Below are 9575 nucleotides of genomic sequence, written 5' to 3'. Positions count from 1 at the left end.
TTGGGCTGAGAATTATTATGTTGTATTATTGGACATCTTTGTTAAGCTTTTTGTTTTGATGCTCTACTTGGTATTCCCCATGAATTTTAAAGTAAGTGAATCCTCCCTACTTTCGATTGTTTGATATGGGAATCAAATGGTAAATGTTTCTGATCTAATGCCTTGGAATTTGGCCTGTGTTTTAGGAGAATCTGATAAACCAGTGTTTATAGGAATGTACGGAAACACACTTATGCACATTTCATCAAATATCAATTTGGATAACGATACATACTTGATATATATCCTGGAAACATATTTTCTAGTTCCATGCCTCCATGGTTACTTGTCATATTATGATGATGACCATCAAAGTTTCTGTTGAGTTTTAGAATGCGTCATTTTTTTTTTCAGGAGAATGTAGAATGCGTCATTCTATGCAGACTTGACATGAAATTACCATAGGACCATATAAAGTTATCTGCTTGTAAAGTTTAGCTGCCTGTGTTGGTGACGTCTATAATAATATATCTGGAGCTACCTGGGTTGTAAGTGGAAGTTAAACCAGGGAATGAAGAACCAGGCATCCCGCCTACCGCCTCATCCTGTGTAGTTAAACTGCAGTTAAGCACTTCACTAGGCATGTGCATATTAATTTCATCATGACATGATACCAAGGTACTTCCAGGAATTATCCTAAAGTTGACCGTGACTAAGCCTTGCTGATTTCGAATGGTAACGAAGAACCTTGTGCCTGGAAAAGTTGTCATTTAGAACTAAGTAATGGGTTGTTAATTGGTTGGCATGGTGGATGTTGTTAGGTACAAAAGAAGTTGATCATTAACCGAGGAATGGCTACCTGAAACCAAGCTGGGCATTGCATTGCTTTTCTTTCTCTTTTCCTGTTGGTTAGTTCATTATTGCGGTGTCATCCAAAACAAATGTTTCACCCTTTCACCTAACAACCAGCTCTGCAATGCATAACGTGGGATTCTCCAACTATGGTTCTGTTCTCTTGAGTGCATATGCCCGTGTGGAAGTTGAACCAGGTTGCTAGTTGATAGTCGATACGCTCATGTATTCGTGTAGCATCAAATAGTTGGTATCCTTTACCGTTTCTGATCTGTTTGGTAACCAAAGCTGAGCTGCTTGAAAAAGGTTGTTACCGGAATGGCAGGGACAGGTCGGCATCATCTGATAAGGTTTTATTTAGATGATAGTAAGAAAAAAAATGTGAGATACTGACGAAAAAAATGGAAAGACTTCAATTGTGAATAGTGAGGATTGCGAGTTCAACATAAAAATAAAAATGACTAGTTGTAGTGTTTGATTTGTTTATTTACTTAAAAAAAAAATTATTGTGAAAAATGTAGTAGAAGAGTGGAATGTTCAAGGGATTGTTTAACAGCTCTTTGGGTTAACTCAAGTGGGTGAGATGAAGTTCAGATTGAGTTAAGATTATGTAAGATCAGAAGTTCGATTATTCTGCAATATGACAAAAAACTATTGGTGAGCTATGACCTGTTACATTGTAGAGGTTATGGTTGCAAATCACATTTAACATATTACATATTTACATATGTAAATAAGGTGGTATAATGTATAGGGAAAATTTTAAGAACAGTACATGACAAATGGTCCACTCTCAATTTTAGTGTTTCAAGTTTCAAAACAATTAAAATGGTACATGACGTTTAAAAGCCGACACACTTTTAGCACATGCCGTCAATAACACTTAACTCTATGTAATTTCTTATTTTTCAAATGGTAGTTTCGGGTTTTCTCCATTCTCTCTTTCTTTATATTATGTTTTTTTTTCTCTTTTTTCTTCTATTTATATACTTTTTTAATCTTGTAACTCAGACCATATATTCTCAAAGACTTTGTTGTTTTCCCCTTACCTCGTTTCTTTTGCTTACTGTTTGTTGTATTTGTAAGTTACTAAGTTTGGTTTTAATGAAAAGCTCTTATTCATCAGAAAAAGAAAAAGAAAAGAAAAAAAAAACAAGACTTTGCTGCTCATGCCATTCCAAGTAAAACTAGGACATAACTTTCTCACCATAAGTTTCTTTACTACCCACCGATATATATTCAAACACTTTCTTCCATAACTTACCAAATTAAATCATCTTCCAACTTCCTCCTACAGTCTTACCTCGATCACAATAGATAGCAGAGAGAATGTAACGGTATGTACATATTTTCGGTTGAGATTACAAGTTTATGTACTGTTATGATTGTTTTGAAATTTGAAACACCAAAATTAGGAGTAGACCATTAATTGTCATGTACTATTCTTAAACTTTTCCTTAACGTATAAGTATCAAATGTATGGTCCATTAAAATTCAAATGGTGAAATTAATTAGAATTTTTTTTTTTGTCAAAATAAATTCAGAAGTTTGAGATCACAAAACTGTTCCAGCCGTCCAACGTAACCCTAATCAGTGCCGAAGACGACCATATCCACAGAAAGAAGACGACAGGAATCCAATGACGTCAACAATTTCGGAACGCGCGCCAGTGCCTTCCTCCGTTCATATCCGTCACCGCCAGAAGCTTTGTAGTCTTTGAGAAAAGGAGTAATAGGGTATCAAAAAAAGGGGCCGGATGATACAAGCAGGTGGAGGATGACGAACACGTACGAAGGTGAGTCTCCCGCTATCAGGCTTTGTCTCATCATTTTCTATGTATTGTGTTTGTGTTTCTCGTTTTGTTTTCTGTTTTCATTTTTCTCTTGGATACTAGAAAGACAAGTAGGACTTGGCTACACAGAGAAAACTCAGAAACAACAGCATCAGTAGTTTCTCTCTCTTAGTTGTTGGATACACTTGAAGACAATGATTTCTTTATTATGGCTACGACAACTTTCATGGCTGCAAAAGGAAACCCTTTATCCTTATATGGATTTTATATTTAGCATTGTCTGTTTTCTTTCGATTACATTTAGCATTTGTGGAAAAACAGGCTAGGAGTGTTCAGCAAGAAAATAAAAATGAATAAACTCAGTACTTGTTCACCAAGCTACATAACATGTTGCCCTCCTTTGTTGAATTTCAGCCATTTCCCTAAAATTCAAAGGCCTACAATCTTAAACAGAGTCTATTTAAACCAAACTAGCAATTCATGCAGTAAACACTACACACTAAACACTTCTATACTAACTCCTAGCTAGCTCAACCTTTGAGAAATGGCTTTCATTTGGGTGATACTTGGATTGTTTGCACTTGTTTACCTGCAACTCTGGACATGGAGAAGCAACAAGAGGTAGCCTCCTGGTCCGAGAGGGTTTCCCATTTTCGGAAGCCTCAACTTGCTAGGGAAGTTCCCTCACAAAGATCTGCACCAACTGGCCCGAAAGTACGGTGACATCATGTACATGTGGTTAGGCCTTGTGCCTGTCATTTTTGTCTCTTCCCCTCGAGCGGCCGAGCTGTTCCTCAAAACACACGACCTTGTGTTTGCGAGTAGGCCGCCTCACCAAGGTGCAAAGCATATTGCTTATGACCAAAGGAACTTGACTTTTGCTGAGTATGGATCTTATTGGCGTGACATGCGCAAGATGTGCACTCTTGAGTTACTTAGCAACCACAAAATCAACTCCTTCAAGTCAATGAGGAAAGAAGAGGTCACCCTCATGGTGAATTCTATTAGAGAGACAGCAGCCAAGGAACCGCGTGTTTCGGTTGATCTGAGCTCCAAGGTGTCGTCTCTTAGCGCAGATATGACTTGCAGGATGGTGTTTGGGAAGAAATACATGGATGAGGAATTTAGTGAGAGGGGTTTCAAATCCGTGATTCAAGAAGGCGTGCAACTAGGAGCGGCCCCTAACTTGGGAGACTACATTCCTTGCATTGCTCCACTTGATCTCCAAGGATTCACCAAACAAATGAAAGCCGTTCACAAGGTTTTTGATGACTTTTTGGAAAAGATTCTTGAGGAGCATCTCCAATCTAGGGATCATGGAGAAAGAACCAAGGACTTTGTTGATGTCATGCTGGGCTTCTTGGGGTCTGAAGGATCTGCTTACCAAATCGAACGCTCCAACATCAAAGCCATCATGCTGGTAGAATATATAGAATTCACTTAATTTCACAAATCTGTCTTGGTATTCTTGTTAAGAGAAATTTTTTTTTGTTTTTTTGATGGTGATTACTTTTGCAGGACATGCTCACTGCTTCAATGGACACATCGGCAACAACAATTGAGTGGGCACTATCCCAACTCATCTGGCAACCAGAGGTGATGAACAAGGTGCAAATAGAATTAGCAATTGTTGTCGGAATGGAGAGGATGGTCGAGGAGTCAGATTTGGAGAAGTTGGAGTACTTGGACATGGTAGTGAAGGAAACCTTGAGGCTACATCCAGTTGCACCAATGTTGCTTCCCCATCACTCAACTGAAGATTGTACTGTTGATGGCTTCCACATACCCAAAACGTCGCGCATTTTCATAAATGTATGGTCAATTGGGAGAGACACAAATGCTTGGACTGAAGTAGAGAAGTTTATACCTGAGAGGTTCGTTGGTAGTGATATAGATCTTCGGGGAAACCACTTTGAGCTGCTCCCATTTGGCTCCGGAAGAAGGCGTTGCCCTGCAATTCAACTAGGCCTAACTGTTGTCAAGTTAGTGCTGGCACAACTTGTGCATTGTTTTGATTGGGAACTTCCAGATAACATGTCGCCAAATGATTTGGACATGACAGAAGAGTATGGATTAACAGTTCCAAGGGCCAAGCATCTATTGGCAATTCCATTGTATCGCCTTCACAAATGATCACAATGTGTATGTAAAGGCTGGTTCCCACTTTGTGGCGGGATTATCATGTTCTGTTCTTCTATACTATGTGACCACTGTTGTAGCATCTTGTGTTTGCTTTCTTTTTTATAGAGGAAACCAGTAATGTAATAATATGCTGTAATTCAGTTAAATTTAGGAGGGATGTTATCTCCTATGTTGATGGTGTTAATGGTTATGTTTTGAGGTTTTCTGAGTATTTATTCACACTGTGATTTGGTTTACTTAAATATTTCTTGAAACTATTTTCCATATTACAGGTTTCAATTTTTTCTTTATAAGATTGTCGTTTTGATGCTCAACTTGGTATTCCTCATGAATTTTAAAGTAAGTGAATCCTCCCTACTTTCGATTGTTTGATATGGGAATCAAATGGTAAATGTTTCTGATCTAATGCCTTGGAATTTGGCCTGTGTTTTAGGAGAATCTGATCAACCAAGTGTTTATAGGAATGTACAGAAACACACTTATGCACATTTCATCAAATATCGATTTGGATGACAAATGTACTTGATATATATATATATATATATATATATATATATATTTTATATCCTGGAAACATATTTCTAGTTCCATGCCTCCATGGTTACTTATCTTATTATGATGATGACCATCAAAGTTTCTGTTGAGTTTTAGAATGCGTCATTCCGTGCAGACTTGACATGAAATTACCATAGGACCACACAAAGTTATCTGCCTGAAAAGTTTAGCTGCCTGCCCTGTGTTTGTAATGTCTAAAATAATATCTCTGGAGCTACCTGTGCTGTAAGTGGAAGTTAAACCAGGGAATGAAGAACCTGGCATCCCGCCTACCGCCTCATCCTGCGTAGTTAAACTGCAGTTAAGCACTTCCTAGGCATGTGCATATTAATTTCATCATGATTTCATATCCTGAAGTTGATCGACCGTGACTAATTAAGCCTCGCTGTTTTCGAACGGTAACGAAGAACCTTGTGCCTGGAAAAGTTGTCATTTAGAACCAAGTAATGAGTGTTACTTGGTTGGCATTGTGTATGTTATTAGGTCCTAAAGAAGTTGATCATTTACCAAGGAATGGCTACATGAAACCGAGTGTGGGATTGCTTTGATTTTCTTTTTCTTTTCCTGTTGGTCAGTTCATTTTTCCGGTGTCATCCTAAACGAGATTTCACCCTTTCACCTAACAACCAGCTCCGCAATGCATGAGATTCTCCAACAATGGTTCAGTTTTCTCTTGAATGCATATGCTCATGTGGATGTTGAACCTGGTAGCTTGTTGATAATTGATACACTCACGTATTCGCGTGGCATCAAATAGTTGGTACCTATTCTGTTCGGTAATCTGTTCAGTAACCAAAGCTGAGCTGTTTGAAAAAGGTGGTTATTTGTTTTAAAAAAAAATCAGGTTCTATCTAAACATTTTGGTAAATGAAAAAAAACAGTTTTTTTTTTTTTTTTGAAAATTACAGGTCACTGGCAGCAGCTTAATTTTAGAAGCAACCTAAATGTTACTTTTAAAAACAGCTGTCACTAAAAACATTAGAAATTAATAAATTTTATCTTGGTAGCACTATTAAAACTAATATTTACCAAACACAAAACTATTTTAATTCACAGCTGATTATTTTCGTAGTAGTAAAACAACAACAGTTTTTTTTTTAAGTCACAACAACACCAAACTAGCCCTTAGTTGAGGACTTTTCTTTTAATGGTTTATTAAACTCACTTTTCAATCACATTTTTTCATCTCAACCGTTTAGTTTTTAGGTATATATAAATAGATCACTTATACAAATTTTCAGCCAAATTGGTGATCGTTAAGGAATCAAACTAAATCAAATCAATAGACGATCCAAATCTGTCAAACATGAGCCGTTCAAGTTTATATTCAGAAAAACACATTTATTAATGCGTTAATGATTTTCAATTTGGATTAAAATTTGTAACGATGATCTACTCATATATATCTACAAATTAGACGGTTAAGAAGTGAATATGTGATTGAAAACGGGATAAAACAAAAAAGTCTTCAACTAGTTCTCAACTTAATTAGTGGTTCTCGTTAGAACCATTCCCAAATTATGTTGAGAAGAGTGAGGATTTGTTCATCAAGTGATTGTTTAACAGCTCTTTGTGTTCACTCAAGTGGGTGAGATGAAGTTAAGATTGAGTTAAGATTACGTCAGATCAGAAGTTTAATTATTCTGTAATATGATAATGAAGACAAAAATTGTTGGTGAGCTATGACGTGTTACATGTAGAGGTTATGGTTGCACCTTGCAAATCATATGTAAGGGTGGTTAAGTACAATTGTACAAATATGTGGTCCATTAAAAAAATGATGAAATTATAAATAAGAACATTTTTCTGTCAAATAAATATGAATGATTCCTTTGATAAAAAAAAAAAAAAAAAAAAAAAATTACGAAAGTTTGAGATCACAAAACTGTTCCAGCCGTCAAACCTTGAATTAGCCCAAAACCCAAAACCCTAACCAGTGCCGGAGACGACCATATTCACAGAAACAAGACAATAGGAATTCAATGACGTCAACAATTTCGGAACGCCGATGCTTTCCTCCGTTCTTATCCGTCTCACCGCCAGAAGCTTTGTTGTCTTTGAGAAAATATGTAACTACAGGGTGTCGAAGAAGGAGCTAGATAATTCTAGCAGGGGAGGATGACGAACACGAAGGTGACTGTCTCTTCATTTTCTATGTTGTGTTTGTTTCCGTTTTCTGCTTTTCATTTTGCTCTTGGATACTAGAAAGACAAGTAGGACTTGGCTACACAATCTATCCATCCCTTAGTCGTTGGATACTCCGGAAGACAACGATTTCTTTATTGTGGCTACGACAACTTTCGTGGCTGCAAAAAGAAACCTTTTATCCTTGTATGGATATTATATCAGCATTGGAGACGTTTGGCAGACTTGACTAGATTGGATTGGCAATACAGCCAGATTGGATTGGTATAGGATTTTGATTTGCTATTCTTATCTAGTGTTTGGAGCAACTAGATAACAACATTACTGGATAAGAATATTTAAACAAAATCAAATGAATTAAAAGATCGAAGATATCAATTTATATTTCCAATTATTATGAAAATAAATTGTATGAAGTTTGCAGATCTGTAGATTGATAAGATACATCTTTGAAGAGAATAGTCCATATCAGCTTTCAATTTCTAGCCATAGATTTAGCCGAAACGAGTCAAATTTTGCTATGTGATTCCCTCTTCGGATCAGATCATCCACAACGTGGTTGAGATCCAGACCGTCGGCGTCAACATTCTGGATCTTGCAGTTGCAAACCTCGCCGTTGCGGTGTCCTTGAGCATGGCGGAGCCGTCGTCACGTTCGACCATAACTTGTTCGAGAGAGAGAGGCGGCGTCCGCGTCGCTAGAATCAGAGGTCGAAGAATAAGGGGAGAGAGAGAGAGAGACATGTGACTGTATTTTGACGAAATAGTGTATATGTTGGAGCAATGTCTGGTTGGATAAATTTAATAACACCTTTTCAGCCAGATTAGAAATCCAGGTCTCATAGGAAATGAGAAATATGCCCAGACATTATCCATACATCCAAACACTTTCCAAGCAGATTGGTAACAATTAATCAAATCCACCTTCTATCTCCGGGTAAACAAACGCAGCCAATAATTGAAATGAACAAACATAGTACTTTTCCACGAAGCTACATAACATGTTTCCATCCTTGTTGAATTTCAACCATTTCCTTAAAATTCAAAGGTCTATAATCTTAAACATATCGAGTCTATTTAAAAAAAGCTAGCATTTCATGCAATATTCACTACACAGTACACACTAAACACTTCTATACTAACTCCTAGCTAGCTCAACATTTGAGATACGACTTTCATTTGGGTGATGCTTGGATTGCTTGCACTTGCTTACCTGCAATCCTGGACATGGAGAAGCAAGAAGAGGTTGCCTCCTGGTCCGAGAGGGTTTCCCATTTTCGGAAGCCTCCACTTGCTAGGGAAGTTCCCTCACAAAGATCTGCATCAACTGGCCCAAAAGTATGGTGACATCATGTACATGCGGTTGGGCCTTGTGCCTGTTGTTGTCGTCTCCTCCCCTCGAGCAGCTGAGCTGTTCCTCAAAACCCACGACCTTGTGTTTGCGAGCAGGCCGCCTCACCAAGGGGCAAAGCACATGTCTTATGGCCAAAGGAACTTGACTTTTGCTGCGTATGGCTCTTACTGGCATGACATGCGCAAGATGTGCACTCTCGAGTTACTTAGCAACCACAAAATCAACTCCTTCAAGTCAATGAGGAAAGAAGAGGTCACCCTCATGGTGGATTCTATTCGAGAGTCTGCAGCCAAGGAACAACGTGTTTCAGTTGATCTGAGCTCCAAGGTGTCATCTCTTAGCGTAGACATGACTTGCAAGATGGTGTTTGGGAAGAAATACATGGATAAGGAATTTAGTGAGAGGCGTTTCAAGTCTGTGATTCTAGAAGGCTTGCGATTAGGAGCGGCCCCTAACTTTGGAGATTTCATTCCTTACATTGCTCCACTTGATCTCCAAGGATTCACTAAACGAATGAAGGCTTGTCACAAGGTATATGACGATTTCTTGGAAAATCTCCAATCTAGAGATCTTGGAGAAAGAACAACGGATTTTGTTGATGTCATGCTGGGCTTCTTGGGGTCTTGAAGAATCTGCTTACGAAATTGGACGTACGCTCCAACATCAAAGCCATCATGCTGGTAAGTATATATACAACTAAGCACGTTCATAAATCTTTCTTGGTATGCTTGTCTGACATTCATTTTGTTCTCTATTA

The 9575-nt window shown here is 38.0% G+C and overlaps 2 pseudogenes; both read left to right on the top strand.

Annotated features, from left to right (window-relative positions):
* The first annotated feature begins 3167 nt into the window (after positions 1–3167).
* On the top strand, positions 3168–4756 carry LOC101301529 (annotated as a pseudogene).
* Positions 4757–7438: 2682 nt separating this feature from the next.
* LOC101314612 overlaps positions 7439–9575 on the top strand; it is a 3332-nt pseudogene continuing 1195 nt past the window's right edge.

Source organism: Fragaria vesca, linkage group LG7, assembly GCF_000184155.1.
Source record: "Fragaria vesca subsp. vesca linkage group LG7, FraVesHawaii_1.0, whole genome shotgun sequence".
Taxonomy (NCBI): Eukaryota; Viridiplantae; Streptophyta; class Magnoliopsida; order Rosales; family Rosaceae; genus Fragaria; species Fragaria vesca.
The sequence above is the reverse complement of the archived record's forward strand: the minus strand, read 5'-3'. Positions and strand labels throughout refer to the sequence as shown.